The sequence below is a fragment of the Myotis brandtii genome, unplaced genomic scaffold, assembly GCF_000412655.1.
Source record: "Myotis brandtii unplaced genomic scaffold, ASM41265v1 scaffold535, whole genome shotgun sequence".
Taxonomy (NCBI): domain Eukaryota; kingdom Metazoa; phylum Chordata; class Mammalia; order Chiroptera; family Vespertilionidae; genus Myotis; species Myotis brandtii.
In genome coordinates, this window is record NW_005369964.1 from 2,704,759 (window position 1) to 2,729,141 (window position 24,383).

The 24,383-nt window shown below is 46.0% G+C and overlaps 1 protein-coding gene across 1 annotated transcript in view; it reads right to left on the minus strand.

Annotated features, from left to right (window-relative positions):
* Positions 1-24,383, minus strand: part of EVL (Enah/Vasp-like) — an 83,931-nt gene that overhangs the window by 43,168 nt on the left and 16,380 nt on the right. The gene's annotated exons all lie outside the window — the stretch shown is intronic.

Sequence of the window (24,383 nt, forward strand, 5' to 3'; positions counted from 1 at the left end):
GCTATCAGAGAGGGAGGCCATATGAACACAACTGCGTTAGAATTAGAAACAGAAGTTAAAGCCCAACAATTTGAGCCCAAATAATTTATTTATTTTTTATTTTTAAAAATATATCTCTATTGATTTCAGAGAGGAAGGGAGAGGGAAAGAGAGATAGAAACATCAATGATGAGAGAGGATCATTGATTGGCTGCCTCCTGCACGTTTCCTACTGGGGATCAAGCCCACAACCTAGGCATGTGCCCTTGACCAGAATCGAACCTGGGACCCTTCAGTCCGCAGGCTGACGCTCTATCCACTGAGCCAAACCTGCTAGGGCGAGCCCAAATAATTTAGTAGGAGCAAAAGTGTGTGCACTAATGGACGGTCATCAAAATGAGCCCAAGCTGTCGGGAAAAGTGACATTATGGTCACCTTACCATATTTCTTGGAGGGAAATAAAATACTTGAAAAAGGTCCCACTCCCAGCCCCAGTGGTTACTGGATGACGAATCAGTGGCTTTTAGGAGATCGGCCCTGGGTGACTTGGAAACCCCCACCTGGCCAACGTAGTGGGTGCCTAAGTGTCCCCGAGGGCTGAGCTTCCTCAGGACCTGCTCAGCTCCCTGCTGACGTGGATGGCGGAAGATCAGTGTACAGATCATCATCATCATCATCATCACAGTGGCTCAGTGGACAGTGCAGACAAGCCTTCCCACATGTCCCCTCACTTCCTTTCCCATGAGTCCCTCGCACATTTCATGGGTCCAGCCAGCGGCATCACGTGCCAGTGCTGGGTGTCGAACCCCCTGGGAAAGCCTATGCTGGGCCTCAAACTTGCTGTCGACCCCCAGCTCTGCTCTGAGGTTTCGGGGTCCAGCCTTGATGTCAGCTGTCCACACCTCACGCTGGGGGTTCTGTCCGGGAACAGAAGTGAGTCGCAAGGGCCTTTTTGTGCAATTGTGCTGCATCTTTCCCCCACAGTTCACCATTCATTTAACAAACATTTAAGGGGAAGTCGGTGATGAGCAAAATAGGCATGGTCTTCCCAGAAGAGAGCCATGTGATACCCTCAGGGAGAGAGAAACCAGCGCTGTGCTCTGACTTCTGGCGCCTGAAACCTCACTCGATTGTATTTTTCTATTGATTTTTAAAGAGAATGGAAGGGAGGGGGAGAGACAGAGAGAGAAACATTGATGTGAGAGAGACACATCAATTGGTTGATTGTTGCCTTCAGTATGCACTCCAACTAGGGCGGGGATTGAGCCTGCAACCAAGGTACCTGCCTCTGACTGGAACAGAACCCATGACCCCTTCAGTCCGAGGGCTGATGCTCTATCCACTGAGCCAAACCAGCTAGAGCCCACGTGTCTTTTAAAAAAGAGAATATGCTTAGGCAGAGGTGCCCTCCCCCTGGCTAGCCCTTTGGGTCTTATCTTCATGAAGTCTGGTAGAAATTACACTGTACACAGAAACAGACAGACCTCGGATTAAATCAGTTTCCTTCCAATATAAACTGACCAGAATCAAGTTACGGGCTAAGCTGTGTCACTGCCATGCTCAGCCGCCCTGGACTGCCTCAGGGGCTGGGAGATCCGGAGGTGCAGCCTGGTGTCAGTGAACAAAACAAGGATGTTACTGAGCCTGAGGGATGTGGGCTGCAACCCCCGCTCCACCGCTTGCTGGCACGTGACCATAGAGGCCCTGCGGTGCTGTAGAGCTGAGTGTGACAGCCACTGTCCTCACAGGGCAGGTGTCGGGTGGCAGGGCAGCACTCTCCAGAGCCCCTGGGTGGCGGCCAAGGAAGTGCCTTTCAGAGCTCCAGGAGAGCCTGTGACAGAGCAGAGCTGACCAGTGGTCCCAGCGGCCACCTCTCTGGATGTCACCATGTCGCACAGAGGCCATGCTTCTCCAGGCTGCTCCATCAGTGCCCGACACAGGCCTCCTCGATGGGGAAACCCTGCTCGGCCTCCTCAGCAGCCTGTGCGCTGTGGTCTGAGAGGCTCCTACTCAGTCCGTCCTTCCTGCTCTCTCGCCGGCACAGATGTCGGACCTGCACCCTGGCCTGAAGCCCCCTGCCTGCTCCTGCTCCCTCCATTCTGCATTGATGTCCCCAGGGCCTTGGCCGCTGCTTCTTGGAAGATCCAAAGTGACACACCTGCTATAGTGTAGGTTCCCCGAGGGCAGGGGCAGGCCCGCCTCATTCTCTGCTGTGCCCCTGGAACCTGGCACAGACCAGGTGCCTCATAAATGCTTAGGGTAGACTCTCAGGGCTGAACAGAATCTCAGGGCTGAGAGTAGGAGCCTCTCAGACCACAGAGAGTGGACGTCCCGATCCACTCTCATGTCCAAAATGACATGCCTTCTAAGTGGCCCTAAGTGGACGCCGAGCCTGTGAATGAAAACCGCCAGCGCGGGAAACCTGCCCCCAAAGCAGGCCACCCTGCTGAGGAGTGGTCTCGGCTGGGAGGCATTCCTCCTGTTCTGGGACAATCCACGCCCTGCCCTCCAGAGTCACAAAGGTGGACAGCGCATGACAGCCCAGTAGACAACTGAAGGGACACCTTGGTTCTTCCATCCATTATTCCCAGGACATCGCGCCCTTGCCACCTGTCACTCTCCTCTAGTGAGTCCTGACTTGTCACATTTTCTCTGAGTGTCTGGGTCCTACGATTGGATATGACCATGGCATCTTAGTCTGACAAACACAGATGCCAGTGAGTCAAAAACATGTAGTGACGCAGAGCCGAGTGTGACAGCCACTGTCCTCAGAGCTCACGGCCACTCAGGGAAGCGGACAGATGATTACACCTTCCAGGGCCTGGAGGGTGGGGAGCCGGGGAGCCTCACTGCAGGCAATGCTGTGAGTGCCCCCAGATGGAGAGCTTTCAGCCCAGCGAATCAGGAAGGGGATGGAGGGTGGTGGGGAGAGCAGAGGCGGGAAGGCAGGGCCAGGGGTGCTTGGACGGAGATATAAAGAAAGTACCCACTACTGTGCTTGCCCCTAGTAGGTGCTCAAACACCAATAGTGATTTTTCTTATTGTAATTATCACCATGGGTTCCTTTTCCTGCTGCTGTTTAACACTAGGTTCAAACTGAACTTGTGGTTAACCAAAAACCCTGCTGTGGCCCCGCCTCCGTGTGAACAGTGTTTGTCTACCTGCTTATTTTATTCCCACTGACAAAACCTAAGTGCCAGGAAAGACCCACTCACTTACTCTGCTTCAGGGTTGTCTTGCTTACCATCCGTTTGGGGTTTTGTTTTAATAAAATCCTCACTGTACCCAAAGGCTTCAGAAACTCCATCTGTCTACATCACGTATCATTTGAGGAAAGTACCTTTGACAGACAAGTATTTACATCACGTATCATTTGAGGAAAGTACCTTTGACAGACAAGTATTTACATCACGTATCATTTGAGGAAAGTACCTTTGACAGACAAGTATTTACATCACGTATCATTTGAGGAAAGTACCTTTGACAGACAAGTATTTTCTTTTTAAGTATATTATTTTTGAATGACTGCACTGTTGTTGTTTTTTTAACACGAACACACAAATATCCTTTACTAAGTTTAGAAAGTCTGTCCCTGCGTCCTCCCCATGGGCCCCATACACTTTGTGCCTGTGTAGATGCGGCCTCAGCGCTCCCCATCCTGTCTGGCTCTGAGGAACCATGTGGGGCTGGAGAAAAGCTACAGCCGATACTCACAGGGCTACTTTTATGTGATCAAACAACCAGCTGAGAAGTGGGAATAATTAGTGAAAATGCAGTTGAGCTACCAGATCGATGGACCCCCTCTCCCTCCCATCCCCTCGGGACCTAACAGCTGCTCCGAGCAGTGTCACTCCCTCAGTCTAACCCTTGGGAAAGCTCAGGTTCCTGCCCCACCACCCCACTCCCTACTGACCAGGAATGAGTTTCTGAATTTGTCCCAGGCCGGCAGCCGCCAGCCCAGCCACACTCTGCCTGTGTACAGGCACCTGGACTCCCTCCCCACCCTGCGAATACCTGTCAGGGCTTTTCCAGGCATTCCCTACGAGAACCTGAAGAACAGTGTAAGTTCACAAGCCGGGCAGAAGGGTGTAAAGCCAAAAAGGCGACAGAAAGGAACAGGGCTGATCACAAGAGGCTTGCGGGTGGAGAGCATACGCCCAGGGTTGAGTTGGAAGAAGTCCAGCACCTAGGCCTGCGCTTGCATCTGCCTCTCAGCACGGAACTCGCCAGTCTGTCCTGCTTCTCAGGGTCTGCCCCACTGGACTGTGAGCTCCCTGAAGGCGGGGCTTGCTTTTCCTTTGTCAACTCAGCCCTGTATGTTGTAGACACAAGTGCTCGCTGAAGAAATGATTGTGAAGAAGAGCGTTCATGATGGTGTGCCCACAGGTACGTGCCTGCAAACCCTACTCCACTTATTCTCAGAGAGCAGCTGCCAAACAAGAGCGCCTGCTATAGATTAGCATCAGGTTCTCTGTCTCGCCACGGCCTGGGATCAGTCAGGAAATGCAACTCTGAGGGTGGGCCTACTGTGCAGAGCGGGGCGGCTGCTGCCTCTGACAGTGAGTCTCACTGGCCAGTTCCAGGGAACGTGGAAATGCGGGCGCCGGCCTCCGCTCCTCCGGAGGCTCAGCCGAGGAGGCACATTCTTTGCAGCCTGGATCTCTTACTGGAAAGGCAGGCTCACAGCCTCCCTGTCTCTCCCCAGCGCTGGCAGTGTCCCTGCTCGGCCCGATGCCCTGACTTGGTGGCTCCCTTCAGAGGGAACAACCCATCTCTCTGTCCATCATGTCTCCCCAGCAGGACTGGGAACCCGGTTCGCTTAGGATGGAGGGACTTCCTGGGAGGTAGGACATTCAGCGTAAACCCAGGATAGTCCCAGCAAACCAGGGTGTGTGTCACCCTGCTGGGAACTCGTGCTCTCTCACCCCAATAACGATCACAGGGTTGAGCACCTAATGAATTGATGGGAGCTGGCTGCTGCGAACTGGCACCTACTCTAGACCCAGCTCTCCCTTTACCTCCTGTTGGCTGCCCACTCGCTTCCTCTCTAGGTGTCTACTGGCACCTGGCCTCTGTCCCTAATATACTCATGGCCCCTAACAGATCCTACTTGATGGCCCCTTTGCTCTAACTCATGCTGTTCCCTCTGCCTGGGTGCTTTTCCAGCCTAGGCTGCCAGTAATTGCTACGTATTCTAATGTCACCTCATTTAGAAAGGCCTCCTGAAGATACAGGGCAAGCATGGGCCACTTCCCCGCGACTGGCTCCCCCGCAGGGTGATCCAGGGCTCAGGCCACAGTTCCCTTCCCCGTTTATATCTGGATTTCTAAAACAGGGCAGATTCTTTGCTGGTTCCAGGAACCTCATCCTTGCTCTCCTGTGACGCTACCCACACCCTGCCTGGTGCAGATTGGGGAGGGAAGGGCAATCTGTCCACACAGTCCAACTGGCAGCCCGGTGGTAAGGCCTGGTCTGACAGCAAAAGCATCCTCTGGACATTTGGGCCAATTACAATGACTTCCTGGTGTTCCTCAAGCAGTTAAAGAAGATGCTTCCTCTGCCTCATATGCGTTCTCCTTCCTACATCCACAGGTTTGCATCTCAGCGTTGCTCAAAGCTCAGGTCGTGTCTCTGCCTTCAGAGAACACCTGTTCATTCATTCCCACTCACTGGTCACTACCAAGAGGAAGGCCTTCGGCTGGGCCCTGGGAAGGGCGTGGTGTGTCTCTGCCCTTAAGGAGACCCCATCTGGCAGGAAAACCAGGCAGTTACAAAATGGCACAGGACAGTGCTATTGTGTTTTTCTATGAGGGTGCCCAGTACCCAGCTGGCGCTGTCTGTGCCAAGGCCCCGGGAGCCTCTGGTTACTCTCCAGCTTTCACGGGGGCCAGTTAGAGCTCATCTTCTTCCCGAGACCAAGAGCCTCCTGAGGGCAGCCAGGTCTGACCACCAGGTACCCCTCCACACCCCCTCGGGGTGGCACGGTAGGTACTCATTAACAGACACGGGCTCAGTAGCTGCCAAGGGAATAAGCGAGTGAGGGAGCAGTGGGAGGCCAGAGGGAAGTGGCTATAAATAAATGTTCCCAAAGCCAAGCAGAAGCAGAGCCAGTTTGTGAAATCCTGACTTGTTTACTTTCAATATACAAGCCAGGAAAGTGAACTTGAAAAGCAGGCTGAGAATCAGAGTGGCCACACCAAGAACACAGGCTCTGGTTACCTGTCCGGGGCTCCAGGACAGGTCGCGCTTGCCCTCACCTCCCAGGACCATGGCTGGGAACAGCACCTGCCAGTTCAGTGGCCCCTGCACGTCAAAGCCTGTGATTTCATGTGATGCTCAAAACAATGATTAGGAGGGAGTGATCACCTTTACCTACTTTACACTAAGTGACTGATCCAGAGTCCTCTAAGGCAGGGAGACACCCCTGGCTGGGACCCCACCTTCCTCCTCCTTTCTCTGGAGGCCTCTCCTTCAGGCTTCTCAGGTCTCGCTCCCTCAGTGGGTCCGTGGACAAGCCGATGCTCTAACCACTGAGCACACCAGCCAGGGCTAAATGCTTGCTTTGAGTTTGCCTAGTTTTGCCAGGTATTGTATTTCTCAGCCTTCAAAGATTCCTTGGGGGTGGGAGGGACCACAACTCACCTTCGATCTGGCCACCCCCATTTTTCCTATCTCTTTTCCTGCATTCGTTTACAAAATAAACCAACACCCCATTTACTGAGTACTGACCATGTACCAAATATATTCCAAGGCCCAGTACTCAGACAAAACTCAACCTTCTCTTGAATAAAAGATGTGGTCTCTGTTAATGGGGGGGAGCCACAGTGTACAGGTGTGTGTCAAGTGCTGTGGGTACAAGGAAGGGCATGCTTCATCCTGCCAGGAGGGAGTGGACCATTTCAGGCAGAGCGAACAGCGGCAGCAAAGGTTCAGAGAGGAGAGCGCAGCATCCTCAGCCATCAATCACCTGGGCCCCGTAGCTGCTCCAGGCTCATCAGGGGGAATGAGAAGACCTACACCAGGGGTGTCATCACCAGGTCCCGTCAGTGACTGAGAAACAGGCTGGGAAGCACAGCCTCGTCAGAGCTGAATATCTGCGAGTACTTTTTTTGGATGGAGGAAACAGGCCTGGAGAGGGAAGTTTCTCAATGTCCTGCGGCTAATATGTGGAGGGGCCGGGACTAGGTTATAGGGCTTCCTGCTTCACTTAGTAAAGCATGATTACTACACGTGACATCACCTTTTATATGTCATTTTCCCCCAGAACCATTTGAAAGTAAGTTGCAGATATACTGCAATCCTAAGGGGTTCAGCCTACATCCTTTAAAATAATGACATTCTAATATGTAGCTTAAATACCATTATTGTACCTAAGAAAATTAATAATTTACCCAATTGTCCCTGAAATGTTTTAATCTTTAGGGATCCAGCATCCACTTCACGTGTTACATCGGGGTTGTCTATTTACCCTCTTTTTAAAGCTGGAAAGTTAGGCCATTTTTTTGTTTGTCATCGATACTAATTTCTGTGTGTGAAGAGTTTAGGCCAATTATCTTGTAGGCTGTCCCCATTCTGGGTTGTTTCCCCTGATTAAATTCAGAGCAAACAGCAAGAATGGGACACAGGTGACAGTGGGGACCTATTGTGTCATATCCCACCAGGCAGCCCCTAATGCCAGTTGCCTTCTCTGAGAAAGGCAAGGTGAATGCAGGGGGTGATCGCCAGGTCTCTGCAACAGAAAGGTACATTTCCTCTGGGCAACTGGTGAGTCACCCGCAGGGTGACTGTTTTTCCTTAATGGGGACAAGCTTGAGACAGATTTAATGTGTTCTAATGTTCATTCTGAAATAGTTCACACCTGTGAGAAGGTTCCCCTGATGCCACCACCCAGACTAGGACATGTGCTGCCTCCTAGGCGGTGCGTTCAGGGGGAGCCCCTGCGTCCCCTCCCAGTCCCAGCCCCCTCCATGTCTCCATCGTGCTTTTCGTAGTACAGTCATCACTGAACATTCCCAGTGGCTCTCAAAACTTTTTGTCTCAGGACCGCTTTACACAGATGAATATTACCGAGTTTGTCAAAAAGCTTCTGTTTTTGTCAGTTATGTCTGTCCATATGTACCATATTTGAAATGAAAACTGAGAACTTTTAAAACACAAGCACACATTGCATTACTTGTCACAGTGATAATGTCAACACATGTCATGTGGCCTGTGGAAAATTCCACTGTTCACTCATGACATAAGAGTGAAAAAGGCAAATAATGTCTCAATATGGTTATAAATACAGTTTTGAGTCATAGACCACTAAAAAGTAGGCCTCCTGACCACATTTTGAAAACAGTGAATTGGATTTGCATATATTAATATGCAGAAATTTGAATGGTGATGTTCAAGCCCCGTTTTTATGAGCATGAGAATTGAAGAAAGGCTCTTGGTAAATAAAGAATAAATTTAGTGTTAAACCCGGACATCTTTTCTTCCATCCAGATTGGGTGGGACGATCAGACTTCGCGTCATGTTACTCAAGATGTTCTTCACCTTTTCTCCACTATAGCTCTGTCCCAGATGCTCGGACAGCTGGTCTCGCCTCTCTGGGAAAACATCTACCAACTGTTGGGAGAGTCTGAACCTGTCTCACACCCACACTTTCTTTCAAGGCTCCCAACACAGCCCTTCCCTTGGGGAGCCATCTGATAGGCCATGTGGACATTAGGGCTACTATTACTAGTACACATTCCAATATATCCCCAGAGTCTGTGACTCTGACCACTTGTGGAAGTGGAATGAGTTTCAACACAGCCTTGGGACAGCTGTGAAGAGCTGGCTGGGCCGAGGACTGGGGCAGTATGCTCATCTCTGAGGGTGAATTAACATAACAGCCCAGCTAACATCCCTGCCCATCAGCATGGCGACTCGGCTCAGTTCAATGAACACCTGCGTGAGGGCACTGCATTACCTAGGGCACAGCGATGGTCAGAAATGAGTAACCCTGCCTCCTGCCTGGAGGAGTCTAGGCAGGGAGGGCAGATGGTGAATGAAGGGATGATGGGCAGAGAAACGCACGGGAGCTACAGGACAGAGAAGGCCTCTCTGTCTCATGGCATCCACCATGTGAGATCAGAGACTGCAAAGGGTAACAGAGACTCTGCAATTTGGGGCCAGTTCCTTCGAGAGGCTATAGCGAAGTCTAGCTTCTGAAAATACAAGGGACCTAGCTTCACGTCCCAGCTCTGCCAGTGATACCAGTGGGACCTGGGACGAGTAACCTCACTTGGCTGACCCTGGTTTTCTTGTCTATAAATGGGAATGACAGCAGAGCACCCGGAGGATGAGGATTAAATACAGTGTATGCAACATAATTACGTTAGAGGACTCTAGCATGATGCTTGGCACGTAACCCAAACGGGGAGGGCTGTTGTTATTTTCTCTTTTATGGGTTCAATTTCCGAAGAGAAGCCACTGGACGAGACCAGTTCCCAACCACCTGGCGCCCAGGACACCTGAGGAACACGAACACTCTCATGAGCTCACTCGGGTCCATTATGCTAATGCTGCTCACGGAGAGCACACAGCATTCTCTGGAACAGAAGACAGAGTAGCTCCAAGAAGCTCCCAAATGATCTGGCGGCACATCCAGGGGAAGAGTAATGGGACCCCATGGCCTCTGAGACCCCGGGCCTCAATATCCCGATCTGTGTACCTCTCAGCTGGAGCAGCCAGGTACTATCACACTTCAAATTCATCACCAGGAGCAATGCAACTTTCCCCCTCTCAAAGAAATATTGAGGAATACTTAAAAAAGATGAGAGTTAATATGGCTGAGGTGGAGGGTAAGGACCTGAAGCACCCCTAACCTAGATGATCTAGTGCAGACAGACCGTCTCCGGTCTCCTAGGTCCTTTCAAGATGGAAACCTCTCGGATTTCTACAATTTACTAGTAAAAAGACCTTTAAAAACATCGCATGGCTTCCTCCCCACTTACTTCTGAGACCATTCCCTGCAGTCAGCAGCTGACATGTAAAGAAAATTTTTTTAAATTGATTTCAGAGAAGAAGGGAGAGAGAGATAGAAACATCAATGATCAGAGAGAATCATTGATCGGCTGCTTCCTGCACGCCCCCTTACTGGGGATCGAGCCCGCAACCCAGGCATATGCCCTTGACTGGAATCGAACCTGGGACCCTTCAGTCCGCAGGCTGGCGCTCTATCCACTGAGCCAAACCAGCTAGGGCCAGCAGCTGACATTTATAACTGAAAGAGACTTGGTTCCTCCGGACTCTGGAAGTAAGCATGCCCCTGAAGTGGGAAGTTTTCTGTTCTCCACAGCTGCACCCATGAATTCTTTAACCCTCAAGGTAAATTACTAAAATGATAGAAAAGTGGCTGGAAAGGAGCAGGAGGAAAGCCAACCATGAAAACCCAGCATGTGTGCCCGGTCCTGTTAGATCCTGGGCTCTGGCCCCCGGAGCATCATCAGGCAAGTTCTACTCACTGTAATGTCAGTTTTAGCAACTCACACAGCTTGCTCCCAGAGAGCCTGGAAAACTCCAGTCCTTCCTCAAGACCCACATGACTGTGAGCAAGTGCCCGGGCTGGGCTGCCTCGCCCACAAAGCCAGTGATAGCACCTTCCTCATCTGCCCAACAGGGTGAAACCAACCAAATAAGAAAATTGGGCCCTGACTGGTAGCTCAATTGGTTAGAGCATCATCCTACTATGCCAAGGTTGCGGATTCGATTCCCAGTCAGGGCACATTACAAGAATCAACCAGTGAATGCATAAATAAGTGGAACAAGTAGATGTTTCTCTCTTTCTCTTTTTCTAAAATAAAAGTTGGTAAAACTGCACTTTGGACGCCGTGAAGTGCTTTCTAAGCAGGGATTATAACTCTATGCTAAGATCCAAAGCCGTAATGAGTTAATCAAACGGCCCAAGTCCCAGGAGGCAAAGCTGTCTTATCACCCACCATCTTTCTTGGAGTTAGCTGTAGGGCAGAGGAGTCCTGTCAGATGTAATGTCACCTTCAGAAAGCCCTCGCCCGGTTAACCACGCAGAGGCTGACCTGCTGTGGCCCACATTCGTGCCAAATAGCAACAGTCCTGGTGCTGACGGCCCAGGCAGTCCAAGTCTCAGGCTGAGGTCAGGACTCTGTCTTTACAGTTCATGAAGTTTCCATTGTGAAAGGAACCTCAGTTCTTCCCTCTTTGCTCCGCATTCAGAAAAAACAACCTGAATGTTTCCAGGCCGTTCTGGAGAGACGAGCCAGGACCATCCATAGCACCTGAGCCAAACCACAAGCCCCTTAGACAGATCAGACCCCCTCTACACAGAGAAGCCATTAAAGGCCACAGGCATCCAGAGACACAGGCCGTGCAATGGACAGACCAGCAGAGGGAAAGTGCACGGCTGTCAGTATCTTGCTGTGTGACCCTGGGTAAGTTCTATGCCCTTTGCTCTGTTCCTGGATCTCCCCACTATACAACAGGAGGCCTGGGATGATTTCTATGGCCCCTTCAGCTCTATACCATTATGATTTAGGTTTTCTCTTGACATCCCTCTGTCCCCTTTTTGGTCCCAGTACTCACACCATGGCCATGGCTGGAAGGCTTTAGCACAGGGAACCTGAAGAGGTGAGTCCTGTACTCCTACCAGGTTACGTTGATCACAGGACCACAGACTCTCAGGAGGCAGCAACTTGATTTTCAGTCTCTACTTAAAACCAAACAGGAAAAGGAAGCTGAACCAGAGACAAAGGGGAAACAAACCCCAGTTGGAAACTGAAAGCTAGGTAGAAAATGGAGAAACAAGAGGCTCCCAGGCAGAGCCCCACCAGCGTGGGTGGCCGAGAGCCACTGTGGGGCCTGAACTACCACCACAGTTGCAACCTCAGGCCTCCAAGTGCTTCCTGCAGAGGCAGGGGCCGGGGTGGGACCGGGCTGTGGTGCTGCCTCCACTGCTAACCCTCCAGCCCTATCTCAGAGCCCCCTGACAGGGCCAGGCTTGGGCTCTCCCATCTGTTATAGGTGGCGGCTCAGTGCGCATGCTCCCTACAGGCCTTTATGAAAAGCTCCAAGACCTCAGAAGCATCCTCACTCATCTTCCAGAGAAGAAGACTACATGATGATGTTGTAATAGCTTACTTAATAGTTTACTCTAGTAACCATTAAAAAAAAAATATATGTATATATATTGTTTTATTGCTTAAAGCATTACAAAGAGTATTATATATGTCTCCTTTTTTTTTTCTCCCCTTGACCTTCCCCTAGCCTCCCATACCCCCCAGTGTCTTGTGTCCATTGGTTATGCTTATATGCATGCATACAAGTCCTTCGGTTGATCTCTTACCCACCCCCACCAACCCTCCCCGGCCTTCCCGCTGTAGTTTGACAGTCTGTTCGATGTTGCTCTGCCTCTGTATCTATTTTTGTTCGTCAGTTTATAATGGTCTTAATTATCCATAAATGAGTGAGATCATGTGGTATTTTTCTTTCATTGACTGGCTTATTTCACTTAGCATAATGCTATTTTATTGATTTCAGGGAGGAAGGGAAAGGGAGAGAAAGAAATATCAATGAGAGAGAATCATGGATTGGCTGCCTCCTGCACACCACACACTGGGGATTGAGCCCACAACCCGGGCATGTGACCGGGAATTTAACTGTGACCTCCTGGTTCATAGGTTGATGCTCAACCACTGAGCCACACTGGCCGGGCTCTGGTAATCATTTTGCACTTCTTTTGGGGAGCTGCTTCTCTCTAATGGTGATATTTCAGTCAGTGACTTAGGGCCTGAAAGGAACATGCGTGGGGATTACTGGAAACCTGGTGTCACTTGTTCTGTAAGTAACCTGGGCTTCAGTTTCCTCAAGTGTGAAAGGGGGCTGCACAGGGTTCTTATGAAGATGATAAGATCCATTCATTCCCAATCTTTCATTCAAAATTTCCTAAGAACCCAGAGTTACACATTGTGCTAGAAACTAGAGACAAAACACGGAAAAGAACACAACACTTGTCCTAAAACAGCTCCCACAGTTTAGCAAGGAAGAGACTGACATGTTAGCAAATAGATGTAATAAAATGTTGTTATTGATAGAGTAAAAACCAGCTGTACAGAGTACAGTACAAAAGAAAGATCAGCTCTAACCGGGGAGCTGAAAGCACTTTGAACGTTGACGGTGTATCCTGCAAGGCTTTTAGCACTGCACAAGGTGCAAACCACAAATTTTGATGTGTTACGGCTTTTGTTTTCTTTTAGTTCAAAATATTTTCTATTTTTCCTTGTGATTTCCTCTTTTATCCATACATCATTTTAGATTTTGTTTAATTCCTAAATATTTGGTGTTTTCCTACATCTGTTACTATTATTTCTTTTTAAAAGAAAGCTTGATTTATTTATTTTTATTTAAGAAAGAAAGGGAGAGGGAGAGAGAAACATCAATGATGAGAGAGAATCATTGATTGGCTGCCTCCTGCACACCCCACACTAGGGATGGAGCCTGCAAGCCGAATATATGCCCTGACTGGGAATTGAACCGTGACCTCCTGGTTCATAGGCCAATGTTCAACCATTGAGCAACACTGGCTGGGCTGTTATTTATTTTTAATTTAATTCTACTATGGTCAAACAACATACTTAGTATGATTTCTTCTTTTGTTTTTCCTGGTATGATTTCAGGCCTTTAACATTTATGGAGACTTGCTTTAAGGCCTGGCATCTGGTCTACCTTGGTGAATGTACTATGTGCACAAGGAAAGAATATGCATTCTGAAATTAGGGGCAGCGTTCTAGAAACGTCAATTAGGTCCAGCAAGGCCATTCAGACCTTCTACATCCTTACTGGTTTGTTGTTGATTTGTTTGTTTTTGTCAATTGTTCTATCAACCACTGAGAGAAAGGTTTAAGAAGACCTCCAACCATGATTGTGGATTAATCTATTTTTCTTTAATTCTGCCCGTTTTTATTTCAGGCATTTTGAAGCTCTTGTTAGGTACACATACTTTTATGACTCATATTCCTGATGTGTTGACCCTTTCCTCAGTATGAAATGTCCTTATCACTGGCAGCACTCGTTGTCTTTAAGTTGATTTTATCTGATATTAATGTAGCCATTTGAGCTTTTTAATGCTATCTGCTGGGTATACCTTTTTCCATCCTGTTGCTGCTGTAACACATTACCGCAGGCTTATAGCTGGTAACAACACAAATTGATTATCTTCGTTTTGTAAGATAATAGTAGGTGAGAAGTCTGACACAGATCTCAGGTGTTGCAAGCACTGTTTCCTTCTGGTCAGGGCACATATTCTAGAGGATCATTTCTGTGCCCTTTCCAGCTTCCAGAAGCCACCTGCCCCCCCCTGGCTCAGGGCCCCTTCCTACATCTTCTCAGCTAGAGTGCAGCATCACTATGACTTCTCTTCCATCCCAACATCTATTTCAGACCATGGCCAGAAAAAGGTTCTCCACTCTTGTCTCTTTTTATGGTCATATTTTAATTTCTTTTTGATTTTATTTCCCCCCTTATCTTTATTGAGGTATAATTGTAAAAAAACACACAACCTGTATATTTAAAGTATATGACTTGATGTTTTGATATATGTATACATTGTAAAATAATCACCACAATCAAGCTAATTAACATATCAATCCATATCAATCATCTCATAGTGTTATCTTCTTTTCTGGTATTCGCCTTGACCAGGAATTAAACCTGTAACCCTTTTGGTGGATGGGATGACACCCAATGAGCCCACACTGGTCAGGGCTAGATATTCCACTTTTAAGGACTCATGTGATTAGACTGGGCCCAATGGATAACCCAGAATGACTGCCCCATCTCAAAGATCATTAACTTTAATCACATCTGCAAAGTCCCTTTTGCATGTAAGGTAACATATTCAGAGGTTCTGGAGATTATGGTGGGGTGGTAGCATTGCTCTGCCTACTACACATCTTTTTATCCTCAACCTGCCTAATTCTTTGTATTAAAGAGTGTTTCTTGTAGATAGAATATGATTTTCATCCAGTCTGATAATCTCTATCTTTTAATTGGAGTATTTAATCTATTTAACTTATTGGTATGGTTGGCTATTGGTATGACATTTTGCTATTTGTCTCATCTGTTTTTAGTTTCTCTCTTCCTCCTTTCTTACATTCTTTTAAGTAAACTAAATACCTTTTAGAATTCAATTTTAGTTTTACTATTGTCTTTTTAGCTATACGTTTTTATATTTTAGAGGTCTTTCTAGGTATTACAACATGCATTCTTAACTTTGAATACTTAGAATTAATATTGTACCATTTCATGTAAAATCTAAAAACTTTACAACTGTGTAAATCCACTCCTATCCCTTATGGTACAGTAGTCATATGTATTACATATTCACAATACAATGTCATATATTTTTGTTTTAAATGATCACATGTACATATATATATAAATATATATTTAATTATAAAACATTCTTTTATATTTACCCATATATTTATCCTTTCTGGTACTCTTCATCTTTTCTAAACATCTGAGTTTCCTAGTATAATTTATCTTCTGCCTGAGGAACTTCAGCATTTCTTATACATCAGGAATGCTGGCAATAAATTCTCTTAGTATTTTTTTTTAATCTGAAAAAATATATTTATTTTACCTACATTATTGAAGGTACTTTTTTCTGAATAGAGAATTCTGAGAATTGTTTTTCCTTTTAGTACTTAAAAAATGTTGTTCTACTGTCTTCTGGCATCCATGATTTCTGATGAGAAGTCGGCCATCGCTCATATTGTCATCCTCTGTATATAATGTATCATTTCCTTTGGTAACTTTTAATATTTTCTCTTTTTCTTTGGTTTCCAGAGTATGACTCTGATGAGCTTAGTGTTGTGTTCTTTATATTTACCCTGCTAGGGGTTTGCTGAGGTTCTTGGATATGTCAGTTAAGGCTTTTCACCAAATTTGGGAAATTTTTGGTAATTATTTCTCCAAGAATTATTCTTCTGCCCTCTGGGACTACAATTACACATATACAGATCTTTTGGTATTACCCACAAGTCATCAAAGTGGTGTTATTTTTTTAAAATATTATTTCCCTGGTTTTCAGATTTCATGATTTCTATTGCTCAGTGTCAAGTCCACAAACCCTTTCTAATACAGTCTCCGAGCCAAGTTTAATCTCATCCAGTGAATTTTAAAGTTTCATTTCTAATACTAGAATTTCCATTTGGTAAATTTTTTTATAATTTCCATTTCTCTGTTGAGATTCTCCATCTATTTACTCATTATATTCACCTTTTCCTTTAAGTCTTTGAACATATTTATAATAGCAACTTTGAAGGACTTGCCTAATTCCAAGTTCAAAGTTACCTCAGGGTCTACTGATTGTTGTTTTTTTTTTTCAATTAAATACAGGCAACATCTTCTCTTTAATGTTCATTAACTTATGATTGTATGCTAGACATTGTTATTATACATTGCAGAGAGTCTGGGTTGTATTGTTTTCCTTTAAAGGCATTGAGTTTGTCCTGGCAGGCAGGTAAATTATTGGCAGATCCTTTAGATACTGTGAAGCTTGGATGAATTATTTTTTAAGTTCTATTTCTATTTATTTATTTATTTATTTATTTATTTTAAACAGGAAATATTTTCTCATGCAACCATGTCAACTGTTTGCACTCTTTTTTAAAAAAAATATATTTTATTGATTTTTTACAGAGAGGAAGGGAGAGAGATAGAGAGTTAGAAACATCGATGAGAAACATTGATCAGCTGCCTCCTGCACACCCTCCACTGGGGATGCGCCCGCAACCAAGGCACATGCCCTTGACCGGAATCGAACCTGGGACCTTTCAGTCCGCAGGCCGACGCTCTATCCACTGAGCCAAACCGGTTCCGGCCTATTTCTATTTTAAACTTAGCTCTAGGGTGTGACCCTTACTTGAGGACACAGTCCTTACTTGCTAAGGTGTGGCTGTTCGGGGGTGTCTGAGGTGCTCAGTAAGGTCTCTTCATTCAGGTTGACTGGGATCTCCAACATCTCCTAGCAATGAATGACCTTAAGCATCATCACTCATTTGTTAGCCCTACAGTGTGCAATCTGTGCCAAGCCTCATGGATAGTCTCATTCTATACACATATAGCTGGCCCTCAGCCAACAACCCAAAGTGAATACCTACACAGACTTTGCTATCCTTGCCCTTACCATGAAGCCTCCTCTTCTCTATTTCCTTGCCCTGCCCTGCAATGTCCAGCTATTTCAGTAGCCTGGAGTTCCAATGTCTGCCCCCTGAGCTTATTAAGATTAGCATTAGCTTGAGCCCCACCATTCTGTGCCAAGACCAGAAGAGACTCCAGCAGAAAGCCAGAGCTACTGTGGGGCTTATCACATGTGTTTCTTTACTCAAGGATCAGAATCCTGTGCTGCCTGCTCAGTGCCTGAAACACCAAGAATTTAATATTTTTTGTGAGTTTCAGTATCCTTCGTATAGTAAGGTGCTCTGTATATTTTGTTCAGTTTCATAGTTGTTTTGTCAAGAGAACAAGTCCATCATCAGTAGTCTGTCATGGCCAGAAGCAGAAGTAGATTTACGATTCTTAAAGTACCAAAAGGTATTCTTTTTCATTTTATGAGGAGTTCCTGAGGATGTTAACCTGGGTGTAAACACCTTCACTGTGAGAATGTGCCTTTCACTTTCATCCCTCATTTCCTGTCCTCCACACATGCTACTACTGCCTTTTCTTGGTTTCAGAAGTAGGTAACAGGTAAGAGTAAACTTTTGGGGGGCATTCTTTTAACTCAACAACCCAGCTTTCATAAGGCACTTGAGTAGAATTATGAGAAAGAGCAAGAAATGTGGAAAGATTTCTGGCCAGGGTGTTATGAGATATGGAGTCTAGCCCATGCTTTATTACTGACATGCTTTATAATGTCCCTGGGCATTCACTCCCCACTCTCCACCTTGATTCCTCCTCTGTTCAGTGCAAGGACTGGTTATGTTAATAATTATGGATTGCAGGTACAGCACCAATCCCTAAATCAGTTGGGTCAGGGCAATAGAAAATGTTGGAAAAATAGGATGGGAGCTATTGGCAAAGAGCAATTTAGCGAGAAAGTTAAGAAATATCCTGTTTTGTGTTACTATAAATTGAGCTCAGCACCTCCTATACTGTTTAGGATATAGTACGTATGAGGTACATGTTGATTGTATGAATGGATATATGAATGAATGAATAAATGAAAAGGAAGGACACCAAATCTCACACAGGAAATTAAATGCTAAGGCATCTGGCTCTGGATCTTGAATAAAGTAAATATTCAATAAATGACAACTATATTGACTTGAATCGAAAGAGGCATTTTCCATGTGTCTAGAGTCCAATGGCAAAGCAGAATGGTAGGAAACAGGTCAGGGAGCTATACTAAAAGACACTCTACTTAGTAGAGTTACTTATCTTAGTTTCTTTTTCTGTAAAAAGATACTCCTCTCTCCCTTGGTAGGATGTTTGAGCATAAAAGGGTCTATAACTAAGAAATATAAAAAAATTGTGCTTATATAATACTGGTTTTTCATGAGAATTTTCATGACAAGGTCCTTGTGTCTTAGTGCAACAAAAGGGAATGGAGAAATGGCTACACAGAATTAGTTACCATCACTGACACATTATGAAAACCTATTAACAAAAAGCTGCATGACAATTGTAATCCAATTTGGGTTTGCCCTTCAAGACCCAATACATATATCACCTCTTCACTGAAGTGTTTATTAAACCCCAAAGATAAATAAAATTATTCCTACTGCTGTGATACTTCTGTTACAACATTATCAATTTAGTTGTCACAGATCACCGACCTTTAGCGAGGGGATACCATGTTTTAGTCATTTCAGAACCATTCATGCCCACCACAATTCTTGCTACATAGTGGGTTTCCTTTTGGGGTGACAAAAATGTCCTAAAATTCATTGTGATGATGGTGGCAAACTGAATATACTAAAACCCACTGACCTGTATACTTTATTTGTTTTGATTTTATTTAATTATTTATTTTATCTATACACTTTAAGTGGGTGAACTTTATATCTCAATAAAGCCATGGTTTTAAAATGCCCCGAATGCAGACCGAAATAGAACGCTTTAAAATGGGTTGTGAATTAACAACAGGCCTTTGAGATTGTTGAAGAAAATCGTCCCACCATCCTGGCTCACATCAGAAACTAGTAGAAAGGACCTCATGGAGGATGACAACTGTCAAGTCATTTCAGTTCTAGAATGTGAAGAGAAGGAACGAAGCAGGGCACTCTGGCAGAATGCAGCAGCTAAGTCCAAGTGCTCAGGCTTCAAGACAAGAACATGAACTTGACTTGAGAACTAGTTGTTTCTCAAGCTATATGTTGAGTACTTTAATGTTTCCAAACCTTTTGCCCCCTTTCAATGATTTCCAATGGTTTTAGTGAGCATCTGAAGAAATAGGACACACTGGCTACTTTTGGTTAACTACAAATTAAATAAAACCAAAGGAACATAATGAGAAACCATTTTTTCATCATTCAAATTACAGGCGCTTTTTGTTTGTTTCTCAGAACTTTTGGTTTGGTCTGGTTTGATTGGATTTTATTTCTATGAATGGAACACCTGGGTGAATCTGCGTAACCACTACCACAATCAGAAGCTAAAGTTCATTACCCCCACAACCCCCTCTAACTGTCCCTCAGAGGTCACACCCTCCCCCGCCACTCACTCCCAGCAACCCCTGACCTGTTCTCGTTTTCTACTATAGAATATCATACTAATGAGATTATATGGGATGTAAACTTAAAAAAAAGTTTTTACTGATTTTTAGAGAGGAAGAAGGGAGAGGGAGAGAAACACTGATGAGAGAGAAACATTGATAGGTTGCCTCCTTCATGGTCCTTACTGGGGATCAAGCCCGAAACCCAGGCACTTGCCTTGATCAGGAATCGAACCAATGACCTCCTGGTTCAGGGATTGACACGTAACCACTGGGCTGTACCAGCTTGGCTCTCCTTATAATTTTAATTTGCATTTCTCTAATGAGTAATGGTGCTGTGTATCTTTGCATGTTTTCATGTGCGATCTGTATATAGTCACTTTGGTGAAGTGTCTATTCAAGTCTTTTGCCCATTTTAAAAAAATTGGGCTGTTTTCTTACTGTTAAGTTTTGAGAGTTCTTTATACATTCTCAAGACAAGTCCTTTGTAATTTGCAAATATTTTCCTGAAGTCTGTCTCTCGTCTTTTCATTCTAACAGTGTCTTTCACAGGATAACAGTTTCAATTTTGATCAAGTCAAAATTATTTTAATTTGATGAAGTCCAATTTGTCATTATTTTTCCCCCCTTTTTATAAGGGATGGAGCTTTTGCTGTCACATTTGCAAACCCTTTGCCTAGCCCTAGGTTGTGAAGATTGTCCCAAATTTTCTTCCAGAAGTTTTATATTTTACATTTAGATTTAGAATCAATTTTGAGGTAACTTTTGTATAATGTATGGGGATTAGGTCAAAGTTCATTTGGGGGCCTATTTTGCATATTGTTCCAACTCCATCTGTGGAAAAGACAATGCTGAGTTCATTGAATTGCCTTTGCACCTTTGTCAAACACCAAGTGACATATCTGTCTGGACCTACTTCTGGACTTTTGACCCAAGTGTCCAACATCTCTATAAGTCATCTTGAAAAATCACAAGGCCAGCTTGTTGGTGTCATATACATGTCTCATCATCAAAACTCAGAACCTGAGTCAGGAACAGTGATTGGGTACCTGATTCATTTATTTTGTGATTCAGATTGTAGAGTATGTAATCCATTCTCTCTCCAGCTTGGACCACACATAGAATACTGAGATCAGTTTTTGATATTCCAATACAAGAGGTACTGGCAACCTGGAAGCATTCTGAGAGGGTGACTAAGATGTTGAGGCAAAAGGAATTAAAACCCACGAGGACTGACCGAGAAACCGGGGTTGTCCAGCCTGGGAGATGAAAGGAAGATGTGAATACTATTTCTGAGCCTGTGGAATGGAGCTTGCTGGAAAGAAAGAATCCTTCTGTATGTGATCTCCTGGGAGCTGGTTAGGTCCAGTGCTAGGTGCTGGGAGTCCATGGTGGGCACTGCATGCTTCTTGCTTTCAGAGAAGCCATAGGGACGACGATCTTGCTGTGATAGAAGCCACCCCGCCGACTGCAGGTGTAACACACATCTGTGTTAGTAGAGGGTTGGATCCAACGTTTGCGTTGACTCTGATTTTGGATGGTTGCCAAAGATGGCCCACAACCCTGACTATTTTGTACAAATGACCTGGTTCTGTCTGTGGGTTTAATGGCTTCATGAAGAGCCTGAGGTCATGTGAAAGAAAGGTATCTGCCCAAAGTCTCAAAATAGTGGTTGCAAAACTGAATTTGGAAACCAGCCTCCTGAAGCTTGGTCCAGGCCTCCGCTTTATTCTCTGTGTTTGCCAAGGGACAAATAACCCAATAGCTCCTTCAGTATACACTGTCTCCTGGGTCTCCAATTTTGCAGGCTCACCCTCGCAGAGGCCTTTAAAGACAAAGGCAGCCTTTTTTTTTTTTTTTTAAATATATTTTATTGATTTTTTTACAGAGAGGAAGGGAGAGAGATAGAGAGTTAGAAACATCGATGAGAGAGAAACATCGATCAGCTGCCTCCTGCACATCTCCCACTGGAATGTGCCCGCAACCAAGGTACATGCCCTTGACCGGAATCGAACCTGGGACCCCTCAGTCCGCAGGCCGACGCTCTATCCACTGAGCCAAACTGGTTTTGGCGACAAAGGCAGCCTCTTATTAGAAATGTTAACACTTTTTTTTTCAATGACAAGATGGGGGAAAAAATCATATCAAATCAGACCAGTCTCTTCTGCTCTGAGCTATTTTGGGGTGACCTACTGCTCTAATTAGGATGGAAGTAAACCTGGGTTTCGTGAGGTTCGGAATATCGCTGGAGGAAAAATTGTCAAGGCTGGTTAAGTTTATCAGTGCCCCGCTGGCCTCAGCATTCCAGGAATTCATCGATTCATTCCGTAATTCATTCCACTGGTGAACCACAGACACAGACATGCAGGGACAGCGAACACCATGGCTGAGCTAGTCTGACTAATGTACCCAGGGCAGCGCAGAGCAGAAAAACAGTCACACTTCATTAATTGCTGGCCCTTCACCCCACACCTCAACCCCCCAAGCTCCTCGGATGATGGGGTGAGGGTGCTACAGAAGGAAGTCAGGACTGAGGTTCACAGTCCCCCCTCTTCCTTTCTAATGTGTGTTCACCTACAAAGGGCAGACACAACACCAGTCCTTTCTTGCTGACAGAGTTCTGGTGATGAGCAAAGGAGACGGCGGGTGGAAAAGTGCTTGGCAAAGTGAAAAACACTGCACCTACGTGAGGGTTTATTCATCTAACAAGCATGTGCTGGGCCCCTGATAGAAGACATGCACTGTGCTGGACACCGCGGGTACACGGCCGGCAGACCACGGAACCTGCACCTAGAGACAGCCCGGTCTGACAGCGCGGCACGGCTGAGGGTGGGAAGGCGTAGGTGCCGGCGCTGCCTGTCCTGATAGCGACAGAACCACAGAATCACCTTAAGAGCACTCACTGCTCCAAAAACAGGGCCCTTTCTATTTAAAATTCTCTTTTCCTGAAGCCAATAATACTGTCCTCAGTACGGCCAGTGAAAACTGTTATTAGGAAGGCAGCTGGTATGGCTTAGTTCCTTAGTCTATGTCAGTGGTTGGCAAACTGCGGCTCGCGAGCCACATGTGGCTCTTTGGCCCCTTGAGTGTGGCTCTTCCACAAAATACCGACTTCTGCGCATGGGCCACGAAGTTTCAATGGCACTGTATGTGTGTGCCCGCACGTGGTGTTTTGTGGAAGAGCCGCACTCAAGGGGCCAAAGAGCCGCATATGGCTCGTGAGCCGCAGTTTGCCAACCACTGGTCTAGGTGGACAGGAAATATAATTACTTTGTTAATGAGTTAATTTTTCACAAAAAATCCCAAACTAAATCCTTAAAAAATCTTTGTCCAAGTTTCCTGACTGATGTTTCAAGCAAATTTGCTGCCAAGCTTGGCAGGAATCGCACACAGATGTGTGCTGAGTGGCACGTGCTAGACGGACATGGCACTGAGCTGGGAGTCAGGAGACAAATGCCATCTGCTCTCGGCTCCCAGGCGATCAACTTCCCTTTCAGGCCTTAGTGTCCTCATCTATGCAGTGAGAGACTCGGTTAGCAGGCCACCCGGCATGCCCAGCCCCTCATCTGGGTCTCGCTTTCCTCATTTCTACTCTGCTTATGAAGATTGAATTTAAAATGACTGGGAAAGACTGCTGAAAAGCAGAACATCCCACTTGTCAGAGAAGCCTGTCAGGGGGGTGTGGAGCTCAGCATGTGCCTTTATTGATCTATTTATTTTTTGTTAATCCTCACCCAGGGTATATTTTCCCCACTGCTTTTTATTTTATTTATTTATTTAGAGAGGAAGCGAGAGGGAGAGAGAGATGGAAACACAGATGAGAGAGAAACATCGATCAGCTGCCTCCTGCACATCCCCTACTGGAGATCAAACCCACAACCCTGGCACCCGGACCAGGAATCGAACCTGCGACCTCTTGGTGCACTGAGCCACTCTAGCTGGGCTTCCATTGTTTTTTATTTTTTTTAATTTTTTAAAATATATTTTATTGATTTTTTACAGAGAGGAATGGAGAGGGATAAAGAGTTAGAAACACGGATCAGCTGCCTCCTGCACACCCCCACCGGGGATGTGCCCGCAACCAAGGTACATGCCCTTGACTGGAATTGAACCTGGGACCCTTGAGTCCTCCGCAGGCCGCTCTATCCACTGAGCCAAACCGGTTAGGGCTCCATTGCTTTTTAGAGAGAGTAGGAGGGAGGTGGGAAGTGTGTGTGGGGGAAACATCAATGTGAGAGAGATACATCGATTGGTTGTCTCCTACACACACCAGGACCAGAGTCCGGGAGCGAACCTGCAACCCAGGTAACACGCCCTTGCCTGGGAACTGAACCTGAGACACCTTGGTGCGTAGGCTGATGTTCTAACCACTGAGAAACACTGGCCAGGGTGCATGTGGCCTTATTAATAACACGAAGGACCACTGGGACTGGTGCCAGCTTCCTCATGCCCGGGGATTTCTAGCAGTGGTGCTAAGGAACTGCGGCTCACCTGAGTGTGCAGGAAAGGTCTACAGAAAAACTGCACTGAAAGTAATGACTATGAAGGATCAGCGTTTGCAAGAGTTCCTTTTCCCATTGCAAAGCCCAATCTCTCCCTCCAGAGGCAACTGCTGGTACTAGTTTCAAGTATATTCTTTCCCTGCTATCCTTCACACATTCAGGCAGGTTTGTGAGGCTCCCGGCCC